The 26,263-nt window shown below is 43.0% G+C and overlaps 1 protein-coding gene across 5 annotated transcripts in view; it reads right to left on the bottom strand.

The window, feature by feature from the left end:
- PRKCI (protein kinase C iota) overlaps positions 1 to 26,263 on the bottom strand; it is a 178,619-nt gene that overhangs the window by 78,809 nt on the left and 73,547 nt on the right. Inside the window, exon 1 of one of the 5 annotated variants that reach the window (XM_068281001.1) lies at positions 5,786 to 5,851. The exons of 3 other annotated variants lie outside the window; for them this stretch is intronic. The gene's annotated coding sequence lies outside the window, so the exon portion shown is untranslated. Of the gene's footprint in view, positions 1 to 1,105; positions 1,126 to 5,785; positions 5,852 to 26,263 lie in introns of those variants that run through there. One more of the 5 variants, XM_068281002.1, reaches the window with a different exon arrangement.

Genomic DNA, 26,263 nt, shown 5'->3' with positions numbered 1-26,263 from the left:
AAAGAGGTAAATCACATCCGCTCAGGATGCGCTGCGCTCCATCGCATGTCCACACCGTTGTTCACATTACCTACAGTTTTGCTTCCGCTGTGCCCACCACCATCCGCCGCCACTGCTGACCGTGCCACTCTGTCCAGAAGCCAGCAGTACCATGGAGATCACCATTGGTTTACAATAAACCAGTTATCCCTAAGTAAGAAGGGAGGATTTTTATTGCTCTACCATTTACCAATGAGAATCCACCCTGTTGCTAAGGAGGATTCCCATTGGTCTTTTGCGATACAATGGGGAGCCCCTCGCTTCTGCCAGGCTCCGGTATAACAGCTTCTACCCTGCAGTGAACAAAGCTGTGGTTACTAGCGGAGGAAGAACTGAATCCACGGGACAGGTCATTGCGTTTTGCATGCAGGGACCAGCATAGTGAAAATGGACACTGTCCGTTCTCCTGGGGTAGGGTAGATTGTAAATTTCTTAATGTATAGACCCAAGCATTTTTTTTTCATTTTTTCATAAGTGTTACAATCACTCAGAAAAACTGATTGTAATTCTTGAATTAAAAAGAAACATTAAAAAATTGAATTGTGGGAGGCCACCTTTAGAAGGAATGTTTCCCTGTTGTCAAAATATTTCAGAGAACTGATTCAAGAGTTAAAGTGAACCTCCGGACTAGAAATCTACTCAGCTGAAAAGGCTTGGTGTTTCTTTAACAGTTTCACAGCATAAGAACTTTTTTTTTCTTACCAAAGCATCATTTTTAGCTGCATTTTTACCTAAGCTCCACCCATCAAGGAAAAAAAGCCCGGGCTTTTTTTCCCCTGATGCTGTGCAGAGCATGATGGGATTTCCTATGTTGTTATTCACGTTGACTAGCAACTGGGAGAAGTGCTCAGGACACAATACAGTTGGAACTGTGTCTCACGCTCCCTGTCACCTCCTTTAACCAAAAAGATGGCTGCCATCATGAAATCAAACATTTGCCTGTTCTTTTAAAACAGTGTGGGTAAGAGATTATATTACCTATCTATTTTAATTAACATAACTAATGTGACTTAATGACAGTATGTTTGTTTAGGCTGAAGTTCCTCTTTAAGGTTTGTATACAGACCTTGAGGTCAGCAACACAAACAAGCGACAAGATTGAGGTCAGCAACACAAACAAGTGACATCCCTCATATATCACATCACCTGGCAAAAAGAAATAATAATGAGTTTCATACACATTATTTGTACACACTGATATTCTAAACGGTTATGTCCTTCGAAAACGGCGGGCAAGTGCAAGTGACATGCCACACTACATGCGTGCATGCTGTGAAACAATGTAATTTGAATGACATTGTACACACTCGGCCGACTGCATTATACCTGCCCAATAGTCGTCTGAATTTATACACCAGTTGGATTGAACGGTCACTCGCCATTTAACATCGCTTGGCTATATTTTTTTTATAACAATTGTCGTCCTATATGGCGATATCTGTCATTCAGTGGATGTTTCAAACATATTGTATATCTGGTGTGCATATAGCTTTACCTGACTGAAAACTCGTTTGTAACGCCCGGTATCCATATTATCAAATATTATGACAGGAGAATGGTTTGCATATAAATATGTTCATTTATGATCAGCATAAGTGCACAATGGTACTACAGCCTAGATAAATATTTACCAGCAGATAAAGAGAGATCATTACGATCTACAACTGTGGGAAAAAGTCAATATTTGCCTTTTTGAACATATTTATACATAAAGCCATTTCCAACAATAATCATAGATAGCAGGTGAAATAACATAACATCTACATATGCCCTGTTTACATGGTGTAGTCAGTTATGTAATTCAAATTAACAAATGCAAATTTTGGACTGTCTTTGCCGATACTCATGCTTCATACACACTTGAGATAAAAGTCTTTGGAAAATGCAAGATCACAGACCACTTTTACCCCCTTCCATGTAGTATGAGAGCCATACCTACACAGTCTATTCTATGGAGCTGCACTCCCCATCAGACAGAAATCTTTGCAAGATGCTGCACACACAGATGCTGTACAGACACAAAAGATCATTATCTGCAAAAGATCTGTTCCTGCAAAAGATCCATTCCTGCTAAAATGCATTCATAGTCTATGAGATCTGCAGATCCTCATACACACTTGATTTAACAGACAATCATCTGCAGATCAGATCCACCAGGATGGATCTTCAGATCTGCAGATGATTGCCAGATATGCAGACGAAGTCTGTTAAACCAAGTGTGTATGAGGATCTGCAGATCTCATAGACTATGAATGCATTTTGCAGGAATGGATATTTTGCAGGAATAGATCTTTTGAATGTGTACGGGCATCTTTGTGTGCAGCATCTTGCAAAGATTTTATCTGATGTGGAGTGCAGCTCCATAGAATAGACTGTGTAGGTATGGCTCTCATACTACATGGAAGGGGGTAAAATTGGTCTGTGATCTTGCGTTTTCCAAAGACTTTTATCTCAAGTGTGTATGAAGCATAATGCATTTTAAAGCAAAATTTGCCAATAGCACAATTTAAGTCTAATCAGCGGCTCAGACATATAGGCTTCTTAAATAAAAAAATGAGTGCACATAACATTGGGCCCGTTCACACTTAGAACCGCAGAACGCCGGCGATTACCGCCGGCGTTTTGCGGGAGTGATTTTCCCGCGATTAGCGCGGAAAAATCACTGGACACTGCGACGGTTTTGGAGCAATCGCGATTAGCATGCTATGCACGCTAATCACGATCGCAAATCGCGGAACGCTCGTCGCCGGCAAACCGCTGCATGCAGCGCGGTTGCAGTTATCGCCAACCGCAACCGCGGCAGTGAGAACACTGCCACTCGCTACATTGTGTAGCGGTTCTTGCAGAACCGCTAGCGGTTTGCCGTGAGCGGGAATCGTGCGATTCCCGCTCAGGTGTGAACGGGCCCTTAAGTACTTTGCAACTTTACCAGACAATGAAGTGACCTATCACTTAAATTATCAAATAAAAGCCCCACTAGGGACATATACGGTACCATTTTTTTCTTTTGACAGATTCAATTACTTTAATTGAATATTCTGACGATCTACTGACCCCAACATATCAAATCAAACAGTTTATTGACTAAAGGTTCATACCCACAAGACGATAGCCGGTCGTTTTAGTGATATTGGGTAAAAAAATACGTTAAACGATGTTAAAAGACGTCAGACTACCTACGATGGTCATGACGGATCAAAGGACGAGCAGATGTCCATGGACTCCCGTGCAAATTACCGTGATCACTTTTTATAACAAGTTTAACAATTTTAACAAGTGTAATGTTAAGGGCTCTGCCTCTGGCACAGGTGACCTGGGATCAAATCTCAGCTCCTACTGTTCATTAACCCTGCACCTATTCAGTAAGGAGGCCTTGGGCAAGACTCCCTAACACTGCCATTGCTTACTGAGAGGTCTAGTGGCTGGAGCTCTTGAGTCCGCCAGGAGAAACACGCAATAGAAATGTTATTTGTCTTGGCTTTAATTTCAACACTCATTCATGCCTGTTTGTTTCAAGGTACGTGATTAGCGGAAGAGGAATCTGGGAACACTTGTTTGCCGCATCGCCGTCGATTCCATGATCCATCTTTTGGTGGGTATATAGCTTTAGAGGGTGATTAGGTACAGCGGAAAGCATTGGTCAACTGTGTGTGGTGGTGGGGGGATGGGTTAAGCAGTGGGGAATGAACAACCATATATGATTGTAATACCAGCGGTAGCTAACTTAAAGGATACCTGAGGTTAGAGGGATATGGAGGCTGCCATATTTATTTCCTTTTACACAATAGCAGTTGCCTGGCAGTCCTCCTGATTCTGTGTCTCTAATACCTTTAGCCATAGACCCTGAACAAGCATGAAGCATATCAGGTACTCTGACTCGTTTGACTCAGGTTTTACTACTGTATTAGCCATATGCTTGTTCCAGGATTTTGACTCAGACACTAAGTATGTCAGAAGATCAACTGGGCTGCCAGGCAAAAGGCATTGTTTACAAGGATATAACCATGGCAACCTCCATATCCCTCTCACCTCGAGCTCCCTTTAACCACTTGCCGACCGCACACTCATACCGTGCGGCGGCAAAGTGGTAGCTGGAGGACCAGCGACGCACATATGCGTCGCCAGGTGCCTCCCTAATTAATCAGGAAAGGCCGCTCGCGCGAGCGGCCGTTTCCTGTTAGATCACGGAGCGGGACTCCGTGAATTGCCTGCGAGCCGCTGATCGCGGCTCGCAGACTAAATGTAAACGCAGGAGACATTTGTCTCCTTTGTTTACATTGAACGGCGCTGCTGCTACAGCAGCGCCGTAAGGCAGATCGGCGATCCCCGGCCAATCAGCGGCCGGGGATCGCCGCCATGTGACAGATGACAGCCTGTCACAGGCTGCACAGGACGGATAGTTAGGAGAGGGAGGGGGGGAGAGGTAGGAGGGGGGAATTTCGTCGCGGAGGGGGGCTTTGAGGTTCCCCCCCCCCCCCGCAACACCGAGGCAGGCAGGAGCGATCAGACCCCCCCTGCACATCATCCCCATAGGGGGGAAAAAAAGGGGGGCGATCTGATCGCTCTGCCTGCAACCTGATCTGTGCTGGGGGCTGCAGAGCCCACCCAGCACAGATCATAAAAAAACATGCTGGTCCTTAAGGGGGGGTAAAGGCTGGGTCCTCAAATGGTTAAAGGGAACCTAAACTGAGAAGCATATGGATTTTTCCTTTTAAAATAATACCAGTTGCCTGACTCTCCTTCTGATCCTGCGTCTCTAATACTTTCAGTCACAGCCCCTCAACAAGCATGCAGATCAGGTGCTCTGACTGAAGTCGGATTGGATTAGCTGCACGCTTGTTTCGGGTCTATGATTCAGCCACTACTGCAGCCAAAGAGATCAGCAGGACTGCCTGGCAACTGGTATTGTTTAAAAGGAAACATTCATATCCCTCTCAGTTTAGGTTCCCTTTAAAGAGCTGGAAATGGTCAGATAAAGCTCAATGTTTGCCCTTCAAGAAAAAAACTTTTCTTTATGAATTACTTCGGTATTCCATATCTCTGGAACTGCTGATCAGTTTGACATGCAGTTTCCTTTACAGTAGCCTCTGAAGTTATCATACACATGTTCAATTTCAGCCATAATTGGCCATATTGTACTGAATGGTCCATGTTATATAGTGAAACTACATGACTACATGAGTCATCTTCTAGAGCAGGCTTACATCAGTTTAATTTCTATGATTCTATTTTGTTTCTGATCCGAAGTGCAATGCAGATAGTTTGCCTGCTCTCATCGTGAACATAAAACCATCGTGTCCAGATTAAACGTAAACGGTGTCTTTGAAGGGCAGACCTCTTGTCGTTGGGAAATCAATACAACCAGCTTTGTCCTCGTTGAACTGTCTGGCTGACATACACTCAATAAATGCTATCTGATATTTGCATGAGGAGCTCATAAAAGGCTGCAAGAGGCACACGCCATTCCAGATCCCTGCCAAGAGACTCCACACAATGAAAATGTAATAGATATTCATGCAGAGATCTGTATATATTATAGGCCTATCTACCACACAGCAGGAGCTCTGCTAATCCCTGGATACATAACGGTAAGGGCCCATATGGAAGAAAAATGTTGTAGATTACATTCACAGAGTTATCATACATTCTCTCGCACAGTCTGCAATACATAAGTAAACAGAATGCAATACTGATTACGGGAATTTATTTCACTTGTATGCAAGCTAATAATAATGAATAAATACACCTGCTAATACAAGGCGAAGCTATCTTCAATCATCTAACTACCATTCAGCATCTGTAAACCTGAAAAACAAGTTTGAAAATACAAAAGTGAATAACATTAACCCATATCTATAAAGTCTCTAAGCACCTGAGAATGGGTTTTAGCATATAGATTCTAAAGTTCCCCTTACTGTTCCCCCCTACAGTAATCCTACACCCCAAACCCTGCCCATTAAAAGCCATAATATTAACATTCACTTTCTTTAAAAAACTGAGAAGCCCATCGCTTTTGGAAGTAGCAGATTTGGGCGCATGAGACAAGTGGACAAAAAGGGCACCCCATTTACTCCCATTATAAATATCGTTTAATGGGCGCCGAACAGGGAAAAAAAGGCGCTGGAGATTATTAACGTTTTAACAAACGGCGCCCGGAGATTTTTAAGGATTTATAACTATGTTTGTGATGATTTAACTTTACAAAATGAGTCTGTGACGAATAACGTTTATAAAGATACTAAATCACTATTTCAAAAACATTTCTAAAACATTATTATCCACACAAAAAAATTATTTACATTTTTATATTTACATTTTTTATTTATTAATGTCTGTAAAACATTATTATCCATAGGAGGTCTTAGGTTTAGGCACCAACAGGGGGGTCTTAGGTTTAGGCACCAACAGGGGGGTCTTAGGTTTAGGCACCAACTGGGGGGTCTTAGGTTTAGGCACCAACTGGGGGGTCTTAGGTTTAGGCACCAACAGGGGGGTCTTAGGTTTAGGCACCAACAGGGGGGTCTTAGGCTTAGGCACCAACAGGGGGGTCTTAGGCTTAGGCACCAACAGGGGGGTCTTAGGCACCAACAGGGGGGTCTTAGGTTTAGGCACCAACAGGGAGGTCTTAGGTTTAGGCACCAACAGGGGGGTCTTAGGTTTAGGCACCAACAGGGGGGTCTTAGGTTTAGGCACCAATAGGGGGGTCTTAGGTTTAGGCACCAACAGGGGGGTCTTAGGTTTAGGCACCAACTGGGGGGTCTTAGGTTTAGGCACCAACAGGGGGTCTAGGGGTTAGGGATAGGTACAGGGAGGGTTTTTAACAAACGTAAATATAAGTTTCAGTTTACAAACAGGGAAGATTAACGTTTTAAGAATTGCCGATCTCATACACATTATTTAGTGATTTATAAATTTTTAAAACACTATTTCTAAACGAAATTCTACACAATATTTCTATAAACGATAATACTGTTTATCGTTTACACCACGCGCCCTTTTTTCCCGACGCCCTTTTTTGATGTACGCATCGCTTTTATATCCTCCCGATTATGACCGTTTTATTGGTCGAAACGAGTGGAGGTTAATGTATGTGGTTGCTATACTATTGATTCAACGATCTGGAAAGGAGTGAGCATTATTGGAATCAATCGACTGCAGCGCGCAGCAGCCGTATTGCAAACAAAAGTTCCAAACCCCAATGGTGATGTCAGCCAATCAGAGAAGCCAGCCAGAACCAGCATAGTGGAGCAGAAGTACAGAGAACAACACTGGGACTTACAGCGGAGATACACCGCAAGAGCTGGGAGGTGGCGGACAGACCGTGGAAAAAGTTACAAGCTTCCGGCATAACAGCGGATGTATAAGAGTACGCAGGGAACCGGAGTCTTCTATATAAGTGAAGGAACAGTGAGAGCATCATTGATCAAAACACCAAATTGTGACTTATATTGACTAAAGACTTGCAGAGTTTATTATAACGCTCTGAACCCATATTGGAAAAATTATAGAAGGCACTTGGCAATCAGAAGGAAATTGTTCAGCGATTTTGTATATCAACAGGAACTTTTTTGATGATAGGAAAGTGAATTGTATTGTGCTTTTTTTTTTTCCTGTGCCTGATACTGAGGGATCTTTTAGATATTTTTTAGACATTCTTCAAAGAGAAAGATAGAAGACCCCTTCTAGATGGTGATGTGTGAATAATGAGGTGGTGAGGTGTGAGTGGAGAACTTTGGATTCATATGCATTGCATGACCATTGATAATTGTGTACAATAAAGCAGCTTTTGATTTTAGTCAGCGCATGGAAAAGTTATTTCACTTAAAGAGACTCTAAAGCGACTTTTAAAACAGCTTTTTACCTTATATTCTACATGGGCATGTTTGCCCCTGCTAAAACGCAGCTCTCCCGCTTCAGAACGAGGGGTCTTTACCCCCCAACCCAACCCCCCCCCCCCTGCAAAATCCACGATCAACTTGGTCGTAGATTTTGCTGCTCCTGGAGGCAGAGCTTTCGGCTGTAGCTCTGCCTCCATGCGTGTCTATCAGTGGCGGATCTCCGCCTCTCTCCCGCCCCTCTCAGTGAAGGAAGACTGAGAGGGGCGGGGAGAGGCGGCGATCAGCGCTGATAAACGCGCTGAGAGGCAGGGCTGCAGCAGTTAGCCCTGCCTCAAGCAGGATGCAATCCCCGGGCACTACGGAGGGAATTTGGGGGGTAAAGACCCCTCGTTCTGCCGCAGGAGAGTGGCGTTTTAGCAGGGGCAAACATGCCCATGTAGAATATAAGGTAAAAAGCTGTTTTAAAAGTCGCTTCAGAGTCTCTTTAAAGAGAGCCAGAGGTGGGCTCATAGATTTAAAACAAAAAAACGTAGGCTACCTGATTCGGGGGGGGGGGGGGCTAAACGGATCAGGTGGCCGCAGAATACGCCGCTCCCTGCCACTCTTGTGGGCCACTTGTGGGTGGCTCACTTTCGTGACCTCTGTGTCACGACGCTAGAAGGAGAGATTGATTCTCTCATCCAGCGTGCAGGGAGGTGGGGGAACAGCAGGGGGCGTGACCAGGGAGAGAGAGCTGACCAATGGCAGCTCTGGAAACCCTGTAGGAACGCCCCTGGTAGGCGTTTTAAACAGGGAATACCTTTCTGCTATGTTTACCTCCAAGATAGCGACAAATAATGTTGCTGATCTCGGGGGGGGGGGGGGGGGGCAGAGAGCATTGGTTGGAAGACAGAGGCATGTCATGAGGCAGAGAATATGCCTTTGTGTCCCATCTGCCCTCCTAAAAATCCACCTCGGGTTTTCTTTAACATGTCCTTTTTTTAAAAGCCCCCTGTAACAACTCCTACCAGAATATAAAACATTCTTTTTTCATAATTTTATGTTCATTATCCTGGTTTCAACATCAGAAACACTTCTAATACCTATATATTGCTGTATATTGGTATGTAGCTCTAATCTCCCCGAGGTGTTTAGCTTAGGGCTTGGGCACACTGATAAGTTGTGTTGCAGGCACAGGTGGCCATGCGTTATACAAAAACACACAGCACCTGCATTGCACTTAAAAAGCACGCAGAAGTGTGCTGTGACAACGCACAACTTCACATGGCATTAGTGTGTCCATCAGAGAGTGCTGTCTGATGTCCTTGCATATCGCACACATACATGTCTCGTTGAAATCAGCAACACATCATTGTGCTAGGCCCTTAGGTTTGATGTCATGCAACCTTCTGCCCCAGAGCACTTTGGGAGATCAACTGACATTACTTCTCACTACACAGTTGTAAAAACAAACAAAAACAAATACCACACTGATGCACTTCGCCAGCAATATAAATATGCTGGCACCACTGATAAAGCTATGTAAATCTGAATGTGGCAACATTTTACAATGGGTAAACTTTGATGAAATGAATATTATTAAGTTATATTCAGCAAAGTTCCGTTTAACTGATCCTTGCACTCATGGCACTCAGGGCTATAGAGTCTGTACAAAAATCACCCGACTCCAACTTCGGCTCCTCAGTTTATGACACCAGCAACTCCAACTCCTCTAATTTACATATAAAAATCTTGTTGCTTGAAAGTATGTAACATAACATATAACATCACTGCCAAAGATTAGGAATTTTAAAGCAATATTAAGATGGCATCTGCATTTGGGAACAAAACAAAGCTTCTGGTCAAGGAGCTAACACTTTACCCTGTCATCCATCCCTGGCAATCATTGCCAACGTGAATGCCCTGGCATGTCGTCTGTATAAGATTCACCAGAGCCCCATATCGACTGGGTTCCAACTTGTAGCCACGTCATCGTGCAAAAACAAAACTTGCATAAACGTAGCTTTGTGTTGCTTGCACTAATATCGTAACTCATGGTACACGCTGCCTTTAACAGTGGGAATTTTGCTATGTGCTGTCCGTGCACAGCAATAATACTGCACTTTTGTGCATTAACAACCATGTCACTTATGGCACACCGTAAATTATATCTTTCAGGTCCCCTGAAGATAGCAAATTCACCACCTGCCAGCCAATCCACTGCACCAGCCAGACACTTGCTCGGCACAATCGTTCAAAAGGCAAAAACCTATGGCAGGGTTTCTGAAACCTGTCCTCGTGACTCCCCAATGGTGAATGTTTTGCAGGGCCAGCGACCTCACCCCGCGGAACCACGCCCCCTAACTAGCTCCGTCCATCATTTGGTGGACTGAGGGATTTTAAATAGCCGGTGTGGCGTCTGCTCGGAGCAGAGACACTAAACGAGCTCACACTACTGCGTTGGTAAGTCCCTGTTCCTTCCCTTTCCTTCCCTTTACTACACACAAAGGATATATAGGTTATCAAGGGGGATGGGACTCTGCTATTGTTTATCTTAGGGGGACATGTAGCTTGCATGAGGCTCATTATTTAACGATGAGGGGATATTAGGGGATAACATAGTTCACAGCATGGAGCACATAACACACATTTGCTCCAATATATATGGGTCATGAACTACTATCTATGCGTGGGTCATTTTGACATGTTTCATGTGCACAACCAAATGCTTGTACCATTGTCATATATTGTTGGGTTAATTGCTGCAGCTGGTCTGTATGAACAGATTCAAAGATTATGCTGACTATGCTGCATTTGCGTTTGGTGTTTTTGCATTTGTCCACAATTTTTAACTGCATTTTCGTATCCTTGTGTACTGTATATTTTATAATCTTTTCTATATTATATTGTATGTATTTTTATATGTGTTTTTATTTCAGTTACTCCTGTTTACATTTTTGCCTGATGAAGCGGGCTTGAGACCCGAGAAACGCGTTGCAACTGTTTTTGGAGTACTTACTAAATTGATTAAAATTGTAGTGACATACACAGCGGTTGTGTTTTGTTTGGGTGACGAGTCCACCCTCGCCACCAACATCTTAATTGGTTTTAATTGGTTACTATTTTATTCTGCTGGCGCCTCTGTTTCGTTCTTACACATTGGAATCCACCTGGTGGATGGGTGATTATACCCTTTTTTTTCTTTCTACGGAGAGCGACTTCTTTTAGCCTGAGTGGGGACAGGTCTAATTTCCCCATACGCATTGGGAGTGGTTGCCTGATACTGGCAACCCACACTTGTGAGTATACATCTCATCTATTATTTATACACAACTGGTCCAACAGTAATACACTATTGGGGGCTCTCGATTGTTTTTTCTTTCCTTTTCGACCTCACCTATGCACAGGTACGGTAATTAGTGTGTAACCGACCAATCGATTACTATCACAAGGAGAGAGTTCCCTTATTACTCTTAAAGCGGAAGGACAGCGACTGACCAGGAGGATAAATTGGTGAAAAATAACAATTGATTTTATTTGGCAAACAAAGAAATAATGTCCACTAACATGCAGAACAAGAATACAAACCCCCAATTGAAATCCTCAATATCAAGACCACCCTTGAAATACACTAAATTAATGAGGTAAAATAAGCAACAAATTCAGAGTTAACACTTCTTGCTTGAAGGTCTAGCACCTGAAAAGAAAAAGGTTACTTCCTGAAATATCATTAGAGGCTACTGCACTTGGACCTTGCTTGAAGTTCCTGCACCTGTAGGAAAAACAAAGAACAAAACACAGCAAATACACATTTCACAAATCTTCATCAGACCTTTTTCTTCATCTCACTCTCAATACGTCTATAGCGATACAGTTTTCTCTTTCCTATCTAAAAATATGTATGCATACATGTATGTGAACAAATACACCTGAGAGAAACCAAATAGGAAATGGACTAATGCTTCTGGTTGGGTAGATAAGTAGTGACTGACTCGAAGTAGTCCTTACTGTATGGTAATGACCATAACAGTCTTCAGTTCCTTGCAAAAGTCTTATCTAACCATACAGTGGCTATGAATTCATATTCACACTTAAACCTGTATATGATCATGGAGTAGGGGTACCCCTTTAAAAGAACTGATGATAAGTTGCTGATGAAAGATCTTTTCCTGAAGCAGATGATAGCTTATAATAACCTTACTTTACTTTACATGCAGCACACTCCAAGATGCCAGTTCAATAATTCTGAAGTAAGTTTCTTCCCTTTATTGTTATCAAAGTTTTTCTTTTTCCTGTATGTCACATATGTAAGTATCAATTCTCTCCTTTTATTACTTCTCACTGCAGGTTGGTTTAAGCTCTAAATGCAATCACTTCACTTGCAGAACACACAGAACACAGCAACAGATCTGTTCACGGGTAAGTTCCTATTTTTCTCCCATGAATTGATAAATTTCTTTACTAATGTGTTATTCTCTTTTCTCCACACAGAGAGATTAACGCTCCAAAAATATTGTCAGGTAAGTGTCTTTTCCACTCATATCAGGCAGAGCCACACTGGGGATTATTCTTGAGGCATATGCACAGTCAATGTACAGAGCAAATGCATTCAAACACAGGCTGACTGGCTTTACTGTGGAGAGACAGATTAATAATCAGTACCAGTGAGTGCACACACAGATTCTCTCACTGATCAGCTCTGTGGTGACAGGTAGGGAAGCACAGTCATTGATTCACATTATACAGTACTCTGGTGTTGCTATGACAACATTTCTTCTCCTCACACACACTGTATATATATTATCTAACTGTAGAGAATCAGACGAAGAATATTTAGCTGATTTGATTTGACAGTCTGATTTTTGTGTCATTACTATTAGGAAAACTCCTGTCATTTTCTTTCTGTGTTTCTGTGTGGTGAAATTTCACTTATCTGTCAATTTTTCCTGAAGTGGTCTCCTTGGCCTTGCTGAGCTATCTCTCACTCCTCTGTGGATGAGGTGTCTCCCTGTTTTGACTCAGGGAGCTGTCTCTCATGGTCCCCTTTCTGTGTGTCATCAGTGAGCTAAATTCCTCTGCTACTGAATGCCATTTCTCTCTCTGTCAGCTCAGTTTCTCCCCCTCTGGTCTCTGTCATCTCTCCTCACGCTGCCTGTGTCACCTTCTGAGGTAAAAAATCAGAGAGGGCTTGCCTCTTCAGCTGGAGGGGCGTTCCCAACCTGTGTAACTGACACCCGCCCCCTGACTGAGAGCAGAACAGCCATCTTGAGTGCTGGCTGCTTGCTCTGTGTAAATACAGCCTGTGCCAGCACTAATTCTCATAGCTGATGCTGGCCAGAAATAAAAATACATGTTTTTTTTTTTTGTTTTTTTTTAAATTAAAGAAGCTGCACTATTTGTAGCAGGGCTACAAGTGTTTCAGCTAGGTGGATTCCATGTAGCTGAGACACCAATTACCCCACCTGTGCATAGGGGAGGTTGCCTGCAACACATGCACCGTTGGGGAGTCACAAGGACAGGTTTGAGAAACACTGCCCTATAGAGTTACATCTGAACTCAGTGGTGGCTGTCCTCAGACATGATACATCACAGTTTTATGTCAAGCAATGATGTGTGGCGTTACAAATGATGCCATTCACCTACATGAAATTACAGCCGGAAAGGTGCTCTCAGCCAGCAACCCGATAAGCAGCTGTTCAACCTCCAGTGGAAAAGGGGCCTAACACTAACCTACAGGTCAGCCTTCAGGGCATCACAGGGGGGACTGCTGTATGGGGCCAGAGTGAATCTAGGGCCCGACGAACAGTGTCACACGTGGGCCCCAGATGCAGTCTGTGTCTGTCCTTCTGGCTGCCCATTAATGTGTTGAGAGGTGACGGGAGCCTCATCCAGGAATCATCTTAGTCAGTTAGGGAATAAAATAAACCTCAGATGAAAGAAAAGGATGTTTACTTACCTGGGGCTCCTTCCAGCCCCCTGTAGTCCGTCAGTTCCCTTTATACCCTTCTGGCCCGATCCGTTGCCTGTACAATCCAGCTGGGTTGCGGTGCATTGCACATGCACTGTTCTGGGCTGTGTGCCTCCACCATCATGCTCCCATAGCATTCTGTACACACCAACGTTAGTGTGTGTGCAAGCCATCAAAAAATTGCGATTTGCCATGTGGGGGCAGAGGGGAATGGGGGGCAGAAGGCTTGCCTGGTAAGAGGCCTAAAAAATTCTGATGCTGGCCCTGCTAACCTAAGGCCTTATTCACACGCAGTGTGCTTCTGTCTGCTTTTCATAAGCACATCAATGTTACAGATTGATACATGTTGCTGAAAAGCGGACAGAAGCGCACTAGTGTGAATGAGGCCTAACCCATTTTTTCTGCTAAAAACCAACTTAAAGGACCCAATATAACTATAAATGATGCAACATCGTATATGTAAATGATGGTCAGGCTCCCTTTACTACCGGAGAGTCTGCTGTCCAATCCTCGTCTGTCCTCCATCCCCCCCCCCCCCGGTTCCCAATGGATGCCTACAATAAGAGGGCTGAGTGTGTGTCAGGTTTTACGCCTTCATTTTTATCTTGCAAGAGAAATGGAAAGAGGATGAAGCAGTCACAGTAATTACCTGTATACTTTTTACTGGAAAGATGATGTAACAGTGATGGTCTGGAAATTTACAACCGGCATGTAGTCCCTCCATAGTAAACAATTTGCAAACCAGTCATCTATTGCTTATTTTACAACTTGGAATGAGAAAGACAACCTTGCACTGTGTAATATCTGTCTATATTTATTTATTTATCAAAAGTGCTATTGTCAAACCACATATGTGCTAGAACGCTGTTTCTCAAATGATTCGTAGTACAGTATGTACCTGGTGTGGGTAAGCACATCTCAAGCACCCCTTGTCCTAAACTAATGCTTTCTATGTTCCCCCTAACTGAGCACAATGGCTTCCAAGCTTATATATATATATATATATATATATATATATATATATATATATATATATATATATATATATATATATATATATATATATATATATATATATATATATATATATATATATATATCCCTGTTGATCCAGAAGAAGGCGAAAAACCCTTACAAGGCATGGTCCAATTAGCCCCAAAAGGGAAAAATTCCTTCTGGACTCCAGATGGCAATCAGATAAAATCCCTGGATCAACATCATTAGGCATTACCTAGTAATTGTAGCCATGGAGGTCTTTCAACGCAAGGAAAGCATCTAAGCCACCTTTAAATGCAGGTATAGAGAGTTTGCCATAACGACTTCCTGTGGCAATGCATTCCACATCTTAATCACTCTTACTGTAAAGAACCCTTTCCTAAATAAATGGCTAAAACGTACATATATATATATATATATATATATATATATATATAATATATATACATATTCTTTAGTATAGATTAAAGAATAATCAATAGCAAGAAATAGCAAAAAATATGTTCAACAGGCACCAAGTTATAATAATGATGTTTTATGGTTAAACAAAACATATGCTAATCATTGAACATTAATCAAAGCTATTGCTCCAATTTGACACCACTCTAATCTCTAATTTCCTGAATAGTAGGTAGCAATCTTATTTGAGGCCCAGTTACATGCTATGGCAGCTCTTACTGCAATTAGGACATAATACATCTGGGATATAATAAGATTTAAATAACACTAAAGAGTTTTGATACATAGACAAGACGAATCCTTAACATGTTTATAGTACTAAAAGTGCTGTGTAAGAAAAATCTGATATCTTTATTTGTTTTACAGAAACTCTAAACGGCTATGATGAAGAACCTGCCAATAGTACCCCAGGGATACATGTACTATAGATTAGGAGCATAGGTACTAGAAGACAAGGTGTCAGTATGTGACAGATACCTCTCCAACAAGCAGAAGTGCAGATGTACACAATGAGAAATTAGATTAGGAGGAAGAGGTGGATGTTTTTGTAGGGTGTTTCTCAAACAGTAAAGCCAGGCAGGGAAAGTCTGATCCATAAGAAGTAATTACTTTATTCTTGAAGTAATCCAATCAATAAAAATTGTCAGTCAACAAGACATCTTTATCTCCAGCCTATTAAACCTGAAGCAGTATCTGATTTTTAAAGCGAGACAGATCCTAATTGTTTTCAACTTAGTAAAAAAATATTTTTGTCTGTGCTCACTCCATTTAAATGCACGGGGATCAGAACTTGATACTTTGGACAACAGTTTGTGGCCAAGTTCTGTATAGACACACTGATAGCCTGTAGCCTAGCGATGAATTATGTTGCTATGGAGGAGGCAGAGATACTATGCACAATGGAGAGACACAGAGTGGGAGGGATAAGGAGGGGTAACAATAGTATAGTAATAGTATATATATATATATATATATATATATATATATATACATATATATATACACATATATATATATATATATATATAATGCATCAGGACTGTTGTACACACACTAGATTCTTGGCACAGGCTGCTCCATCCAGCCACCTTGGCCAAGCACCATCTAGCATGTGTACAAGGCTTTACACAACACAGTAGAGAAGGCACTCCACAGGCATCAAATTTGTGTTTAATGTAGAAACACTACAGGTTGTAGGCGCAGACTTTTCCTCACCTGAAGAAGGGTCTGTGCACCCGTAACACGTAGTGTGTCTGGTTGCCCAATAAACTACAAAAGTGTATGTGTGCTATTTTCTCCCTACAATCCCACAGAAGCTTTTACACTACAGAGCACACTGAGCCAGCCCTGTGTTCCTGTCTATGTTGGTCTTGCATGCATTGTTTCTTAATAACATGTGCATGATTATTATTATTATTTATTTATATATATAGCGCCAACATATTCCGTGGCGCTGTACAATGTAAGAAAACAAACAAGGGATACATAGTTACATATAGTTACAGACAATGATATACATCAAATATGAACACTGATACAAAATACAGCATTGCAGGGTTATTGAATATGACACATACCGGCATGGACAAACACAAATGCACACATACATTTACTCAAATGTGTTTGCTTTAGATTGCGTGAAAGACGCCATATTTATCGTTTCCCCTACCATCTGTTGTACCCATATGAGACTGATCATGGCAGAACCATGCAACTGTCAGCTCATGGGCAGCTTTACAAAAACAATTCCAATGTCTACATTTCCACTTACCCTCTGTGGGAAGCAGATATTGGCAGTCAGCTACCCTCTATCTGCTTCACCTCCACCCTCCTTCCCACACCTAATTAAGCATTCTATAGCAGGGCTTTTCAACCTGTTCACTCACTGTACCACTTTTATCACCTGAAAATTTTCAAGTACCACCAGTGTGCCTGCGCAATAGATATGACCCGATCAGACTTGTGTGTTTCCATCGGAGCCCAAGCAGAGAGCCACTACTGCGCGTGCACTCACACAAACAAGGAGATCTTTGAGAGGTTCCAGCACTGGATCCCCTCTACTGAGGAGGAAGGGGAAGCCTCTTTAGGATCCAGAGGCTTCCTCCTCCCGGGGCACTTTTTTCTTACAGGTACACTGAAGAAAAGGGGGGGGCATATGGGAGGGGAATAGCAGGAGGCATTGGTGGGGAAAAGGATTAAAATCAGATTGCAAGCCTACAGATTGCCATTATTAGCAATCTGTAGGTAGATTGCCAATATAGGTAGCATATCCAGTCCCCCCCCCCCCCCTCCCACTTCAATACAGGTAGCCTCCCCCACCACGTTTTCCACCCAGTGTAAATGAGCCCTCCTGCCCGTGCAAATAAATACTTCACCTGTCCCCATCCATCTTCCGTACGGCCGCCCCACATGTCTACCAGCATATGGCATGTCGGGCGCATGTGTGAAGTCACAGAGGCGCCACACGTGTTATACGTCGGTAGCCACATGGGGTGGCAATGCAAAAGCTGAAGATGGATGGATATCACAGCGGGTGACAGCGGACAGGTAAAGTGTTTTAATGCATGGACAGGGGGGCACATTTACATTAGGATAGCAGCGACTGAGGAGGCAGATGCGGCAAAATGAGGCCGATTCCCAAGAGATATCATGTTGAAATCGTTCAAGAATCAGCCTGCGGTGTACAGGCAGCCAACAGATCAGATTTCATCAGAGAGCTGACTCTTGGTCGAATATACCCATAAATGGCTAAATATATGGGCACCTTTGGACTGTGCACGGGCATCTTTGGACAGCCTGTGGGAGGCTATAAAAAAAGATACAGATAAGGCAGGCTTCACAGGAACAAGCTTAGTAAAAAAAAAATTCCATTATTATTATTGGTGAAGTCCCTTTACGGCTACAACACATGCATTGGTAAAGGTTATCTGTATCAGTCAGATCTTTTCACGCTCTTAAAATCGGTCAAGATGATCCAGAACGATAGTCTCATCCAGCCTTTCTCTAGAGTGAGCATTTGGCTTCAGCAGGCCAAACACCCATCGATTTTCCCATTTGATTCCCAGCAGATTTCATCACTCTGAGTATATTTGTCATGAGTCTACTGCACCAACATGTCTGATCAATCGAATTCCAGAGGATTCTAGATATAGATAAGATGGTACAATAAAATTTAGGTGGATCAGGGCAGGAGTGGTGTTTGAACGATGGACCATAGCTTTGCACTGCATTGTACAGTGCAACACTGCGGTTTGATCACTTTTCAATAGATTTCCTAATGGAATCTATTCAGATTCGGGGTGTTGTGTGAATCACAATCCAATCAGATTCTTATGGCAGAGTAATTGAATAGATAGGGTCATAATTGAGCCATCAATGGCTAACTTGAAATACAACTTTATTTCCCACACCACTCTGCCTCTCTCCGCCAAAGCAAGATGCACACCCGAGGGATATGATCCCGATCCCAGTCGTCCAACATTGATTGTGAGTGTGCATGAGCCTTTAGGCCGTTGTTCCCATCTGCAGCTGGACCATGTACAGCCAGCGGGAGTGGACAGAGTAGTGTGCGCTTCGATAGTCCGGCTGGGGCCCAGGGTGGATGCATTTTAAACCATAGGCTATATGGGTATAGCATCTGCCTGAAAAGGAAAATCGCAGACAGCACAGAAGTGAGGTCCATTTATCGTAACAAATTGAATTTCTTCATGTACCATAAATATTGTGCTACCATCCAGTCATAGGAAATGGATATATCGTAAAAATATACATTGAGCACAGCTTTCTTCCAAGCATTCAGTACAATTCTATGCACATAATTAAATTTGCTGTTAGCAATTCTAAATTGCCACACACTTAAATCCACAAATTCAGTGAGTGCCCTCCACCATTCCCTAAGTAGGGGACTTAAAGAGAATCTGAAGTGAAAATAAACTTATGATCTAAATAGTATAGTATAGCTAAGAAATAAAACATTAGCAGCAGATATACAAGTCTAATATTGTTTCCAGTATAGGATGAGTTGCATTTACCTATGCAAAAGAGACACTGATCTCCAGAGCTCTGTCTTCTGAAACTTATCTCAAGTCTGTCACTGTATTTTGTTTTTTTCTGCAGAGGACAGGTCAAAACTTCACTAGCCTGCTCTGTGAAATAATTTAGAATGCTGAGTGTAATGTGTAAACTGCACATATTTGAGAATGATGCAATGTATATAACTGAAAAATAAAAAAGACTATTTTCTGCGCCACTAATGTTCTAGTAATTATCCGTACTATACAACCAATTTCTCATAATTTTTTTTCCGCTTCAGTGTCACTTCAACACAATAATAGGCCCTGCTTAAATGAGTCAAGCAGTGCAGGTATGATGCTAATGGCCTCCCTTACCACAACTGCATCTATGTACTCAGCATCTCTCCCTTTAACCTCCCTGGCATTATGATTATTTTCAGATTAAGGGTCTAAAAGTCATGCAATTTTTTTTACAAGCTTTTAAACCCTAAAAACAAGGGGGAAAAACATACTACAAGAGAGATCTGCAGCAGCTCCTGCATACAACTCACTCAGGCACGGGATTACCACTCTGAGCTGTGAATTCGAGATTACTGCGAAGGAGGTTAAAATGCAAGGCAGCCTTCCATAGTGTAATACCACATGACTTTTACTCCATTAGCTGCTGCAGTGGATCTCTAGAGTCCCTCTTCCCATTCGCAGACGCATTCCATTCGCTATCCACCTCATTTATTTCTTGGTCTCATTTACATGGTCACCATGTCAGGTCTCCCCAACATGTTTTGTCACCCGACTCATCAGGGGCTTGTGACCTGTCAGCCCCTGATGAGTCACATGAGGAACATGTAAGGCAGAGGGAGGGGTGGGTGTGGGCAGAGGAGGTACTCCCATTCTGCTGGCAGCTGTGTACTTTGTGCACGGATCGTCACGGATCGTCATGTTACTGACTTTACCAAAGGGAATTTCTCTGGAAGAGCTGCATCAAACATGAAAATTGCATGAGCAATGGCATAGTCCACTTTCCAGCTTTACTAACAAAGAATAATCGGTGAAGGTGAACTAGTGTTTTTAACACATCTAAGTATAATTCTTTAGAGATATAACAGCTAGAGATATTCTTTTTGTAATGCATACAGTTTATTATTTATAAGAGAAAGTACTGCCAGGGCAACTGCTCGATTTTAAAAGTTTAGTTCCAATATAAGGCAACTTAAAATGCACATCTCTTAAAAAAAAATGTTTTAAAAGTGCCGTCATAAGAAAACAAATACCATAAATGTATAATTTAAAATACTTTTTAAGAGAAAGAATCATATGGTAGAGTTGATTTTCATGAGAGGTGTTTAGAGAGTTTCCTGTCATTTAGGAGTTAAATGTGTGTTTGCCCTGCACATCTTTAGGGGTAAACAAGGTACATGATAACAGAGCCATATGGCAGTGCACATCCAATTACAGCAACTCCCCAGGAAATCAGCCATGGTGTATCGCCAGCGCAGCAGGTTTTGACAAGTCTGTTTATTCTCTCCCACCAGTTTTCTCCATGCTGTTCTTTTTTCCCCTGAATATCTGCCTTTGCGAGGAAAATTAATTAGTCATCATTTTGCATTTGAAAATAAATTAGAGCTGCTGTCCCTGTTCTCACAGCAGGAATATATCAGCCACCCTCGCAGTCTCCACGGATTCCTGTGCAAGTATCCTACAGCTGTGCTGCAGTGGAAGCCTAATGCTGGGGGAGGCCAACTGCTTAGTAAAAGGGGGTTCCAGAACGGAGGCGAGTAAACAAAGCATGTTACAAGTCAAACAAACAAAAGTGCTTTGTTGTAATGAACACACAGTTTCTAGGCATGTATCCATGCTTCTTTTGTGATTCTATTAAGAGGGACTCTACAAGACAAGACAAGACAAATAACATTTATATTGCGCTTTTCTCCTTGCGGACTCAAAGCGCCAGAGCAGCAACCACTAGGGCGCGCTCTATTGGCAGTAGCAGTGTAAGGGAGACTTGCCAAAGGTCTCCTACTGAATTAGTGCTGGCTTACTGAACAGGCAGAGCCGAGATTCGAACCCTGGTCTCCTGTGTCAGAGGCAGAGCCCTTAACCATTACACCATCAGCCAACTACTTACTCTATACAGTATGTATCATAGAAATTGCCTGTGACTGAAATGAAATCTCCACTGCACTCCCTGTGGTAAAAACAGAATACTGCAGAAGTAATTTTTGTTTTTAAACCTCCAGTTCACGTTCACTAGTGATGCATGAACTGCCCCCAGCACACGGTCTGCACAGCTGATCATGTGACTCACCTTAAAACTACAGCCGTAAAGGTGGCCACTATTCATCCAATTTCAAGCGAAAAATCGTTCGAACGATCAGAAATTCTGATCGGAAGTGAAATAGTACACTACACCATCAACGAACCAATCTTTGCTTCCTGTCTATCAAAACCAATGAGAAAATCCAAATTTTGGTTCAATGAAAATCCAATCAGACGACTGTTTTTATAATCATTTGTAATCGATTGTGCCCATCAACGGAGATTTATTTACAACCAATCCGATCAGTATTTCCGATCGCTCTAACGTTTTTTTGCTAGATATTGGACCGTTTAGTGGCCACCTTTAGGCCGATGGCCCCGTTTCTGGAATAACATAAATGACATGTACCATTTTAATTGCTGCAATGCGATAACATTTTTCCCCAAACACAATTGTGTTTGGGTTGAACTCATCGGCAGCCCCCCAAAACTTTCATACTTAAAGCAATCCTGGGAGGTTTGCAAGGCAAGAAAATTGATACTTTCCTCGAGAGGGGGGGGGAGGGAGCCTCTGTATCCTGGAGAATCTTCCTTCTTCCTCTTCGACCTCGATCCAGTACTGGGAGCCCCGACGCGCAGCAGCACAGACTTGCTCAGGCTTCATCAGAAGAAGCCACGCCCGAACGAGTCCATGCTACTGCACAGGCGGCTCACACATGTGCAGCAGCATGGACCCGATCAGGCTCCACTTTTACCCAGTGTTGGAATGGGCCTGGTGGAGGAGGAAGGGGGAAACCTCTCCAGGATCCAGAGGCTTCCGCCTACCAAAGGTGAATACCCTGTAGGGACACTTTTTTCCCTACAGGTACACTTTTTAAAAAGTAGAACTAAACTCAGAGTTTCCCCTCTGCTTTAAAAGATTAGGCACAGCAGGATAACCTTTATGGACAAAAAAATGTATTTATTACAATATGTGGAAATCCTATAAAACCTACGATTTGGTTTCCCTTTGCAGGGAGCACTCAAGGGGTGTTCACTGTATATAGTAGAGCTGCCTTGGTGGTGCTCCTGCAGTCTATTCATAGCTGCTGATAAGAACTGCAATCTGGCTAAACAACCACAGAACACACAGCAGTGATCAGCAACTACATGTGGAATAGTGCCCTTAATAAGGACTGCACACAACACAATCACTGTCAGGGGCAGTCAGAAAATGCCTTTCAGTGTCAGGTCTAAGCTCAGGGTGGGAGGAGACTTTGTACCATCTTGCAAGGTGCAAAGTCAGAAAGAGCCTCTTAGTAGCAGGTCTAAGCTCAGGGTGGGAGGAGACTTTTTTTTTTTTTTTATTTAGTTCCAAACGTTTTATTAAGATTTTCAGTAAGAAACAAGGTTGCTTTTGACATAGCCCTTAGCAAAGGGCACATTCACATATTACACTTAAAGAATGACCAAAACAGTTTAAACCGTAATAGGAACAGTTAGTGACATGGCACAGATTCAAGGTAGCAATTGATTCACTTAAGTAGCTTTGCATGGAACAGTGTTAGAAGGACAAGGCACATGATCTTAGACCTGTTGATGCAGCGGCAGAGAGCCAGGGCTGCCAGGTTCTGGTGAAGGATAGTGTTGTATCGTTAAGTATTGCATTCAACCTTTCGGATATCAAAATATCCTTTACTATGAGGTCTGTTAGTTCAAGGGAAAGAAGTGGCTTTTGCCATTGTCTAGCAATATGTAATCTAGCAGCCTTGGCAATATGTTGGGCTAGTCTATGATTGGGATATTTCCACTTTTGTGGTTTGTTACAGAGTAGAAGTTGGAATGGGTCTGGAGATAGGGGAACCTCTAGGGCGGTACTTATGGCGGACATAATGTCCTGCCAAAACTTCTGTGCTACTGGGCAAAACCACCAGATGTGTGCTATATCGCCGATTTGGCCACAGCCTCTAAAGCAGAGTGATGATGTGGAGTTTGAGAACCTGTGAAGTTTTTGGGGCGTTAAGTAGGTACGGTGGAGGATTTTATAGTTTGTCTCAATATGTGAGTAGTAATTGCTACCTTTAGTTAGTGTGAGGCAACATTTCGTCCAGGTTTTGTCAGGTAGTGTTTGTCCTAAGTCCGTCTCCCAATCACTCATGGGTTTTAGTTTAAAAAAGTCTGGGGGTTGTGAGATAACTGAGTAAATGTATGAAATCAGTCCCCCATCCAGTGGACGAAGCGAGCACCAGGCTTCATATGGGGTGCGGGTAAGTGTGGCATTAGGCTCGGTTGCGAGGGACTTCATGAAATGGAAGAGTTGTCTAGCCCTAAAAAATTCGGTAAGGGGGGGGGAACGAGGTGGCTGAGCAGAATTGTTGCCAATGGGAGGAGACTTCTGAGTCATCTTGTAAGGTGCAGAGTCAGAAAGAGCTTCTCAGTAGCAGGTCTAAGCTCAGGGTGGGAGGAGACTTTGTGCCATCTTGTAAGGTGCAGAGTCAGAAAGAGCCTCTCAGTGGCAGGTCTAAGCTCAGGGTGGGAGGAGACTTTGTGCCATCTTGTAAGGGGCAGAGTCAGAAAGAACCTCTCAGTGGCAAGTCTAAGCTCAGGGTGGGAGGAGACTTTGTGCCATCTTGTAAGGTTATGTGTCTGGGAAGCTGTAGCAAAAGATGTGACCCATTTCATTAAGCCCACCAGTGCCAAGTAAACATTCGCCTCTAATTTACTGACAGTATTTAGTTGGGCTTTAAATTATAAAGTATTAGTGCTAAACACAAAAGTTAATATGTACACACATTCAGTGACAGTCAGCCAAATTGCTGTGGTAGCTAAATTATTTGCAGCGATTACAGCGAATGAAAGAAAATAATCAAAACTTGCTCCACTGGCATTGGAGTTGGGATTTACATGACTTTCATAAACAGTTTCCCTAATTGTAGATAGATGGAGAAGTCTACACAGGTTCTACTTTCCCCACTGGATTATCCCAGTTACTGAGTAATAGAGTCCCAGCCAATGAAAGCTCTCATACCAGAAATTATAAAGATGGGTACCAGCCTGTGAATAACAACTTATCTCAAGCCAACAAAGCATCCAGAGTTCAGTGAAATAGATGTCAGGTCCTGAAAACATTCATCACTTGTTTACCACCTCACCTGGCAATGATCTGAAGCATTAGCTACAGCTATTATTCACTGACTGATGTTTCTCTTTCCTTTATCACTTGGATTTGTGATTAATACGTCTTGTGCAATCTGCCAGCTGCTCCACAATGGGGACAGGTGTGTAATTTGTTTGTATTGTGTATATTTTTGGCAAAATAAGCGGACTATACACATCACTCTATCTGTTGTGTTCGGGTTTTCTTGCACACAATCTAGCATGTAGCATGCATGCTATGTTTGTAAACTGTAAAGGTGGCCACACACCATACAACTTTTTTTTTATATATCTGTTCAATTCAAGAATAGCAATCAATTCTTCTGACTGAGTGTAACAATTCAAAAATCTGACCAATGTACCACACACCTATGTTCAATTTTCTCCCAATCATGAATAAAATAATTAAAAGCTCAGAAAAAATGTATTGGAACTGTACATCAAGTAATTGACAATCCATCACACACCATACAATTATTGATAAAGTTGGCCTGAAATCTCCAATATGTCCAATCTCCAAAAATAAAAAAAATTGAAACGCTCTCGATTTTTTAGCACAACCGATCGTAGTTATCGAATTGGCAAAAAATTGTGTCTTAATTGTATGGTGTGTGGCCACCTTAACCACTTGCCAACCGCCTTAAGCCGATGGGCGGCGGCAAGGGCTGGGCCCAAACGACCGCAACACGCCCATCGGCGGCGGGCGTGGTTATGCGGCGATCGCGTCATTCGTGACGCGATTAGCCGGCGGCGACTGGCTCCGCCCCCTCGCGCTGTAACCCGCCGGCCGTTCGGAAGCGCCGGCGGATTACTAGCACCTGGATCGCCACACGCATTATGTATAATAGGCTTTGTAATGTATACAAAGCCTATTATATAGGCTGCCTCCTGCCCTGGTGGTCCCAGTGTCCGAGGGACCACCAGGGCAGGCTGCAGCCACCCTAGTCTGCACCCAAGCACACTGATCTCCCCCCCCCCCTGCTCGACCACAGCACCCCTCAGACCCCCCCCCTGCTAAACTGCCCCCTGCTCCCTCCTGATCACCCCCCCTGTGTACTGTATGCCTCTATCCCCCCTGTAATAACCCACTGATCACCTGTCAACCACCCATCAATCACCCCCTGTCACTGCCACCCATCAATCAGCCCCTAACCTGCCCCTTGCTGGCAATCTGATCACCCACCCACACTAATAGATCGCCCGCAGATCCGACATCAGATCACCTCCCAAGTGCAGTGTTTACATCTGTTCTCTCCTCTAAACGCCCACTAATTACCCATCAATCACCCCCTATCACCACCTGTCACTGTTACCCATCAGATTAGAACCTAATCTGCCCCTTGCGGGCACCCAATCACCCGCCCACATGCTCAGATTGCCCTCAGACCCCCCCCCCCCCTTATCAATTCGCCAGTGCATTATTTACATCTGTTCTTCCCTGTATTAACCCACTGATCACCTGTCAATCACCTATCAATCACCCCCTGTCACTGCCACTCATCAATCAGCCCCTAACCTGCCCCTTGCAGGCAATCCGATCACCCACCCACACCAATAGATCGCCCGCAGATCCGACATCA

Source organism: Hyperolius riggenbachi, chromosome 4 (assembly GCF_040937935.1).
Source record: "Hyperolius riggenbachi isolate aHypRig1 chromosome 4, aHypRig1.pri, whole genome shotgun sequence".
Taxonomy (NCBI): domain Eukaryota; kingdom Metazoa; phylum Chordata; class Amphibia; order Anura; family Hyperoliidae; genus Hyperolius; species Hyperolius riggenbachi.
This window is presented reverse-complemented; position numbering and strand designations above follow the sequence as displayed.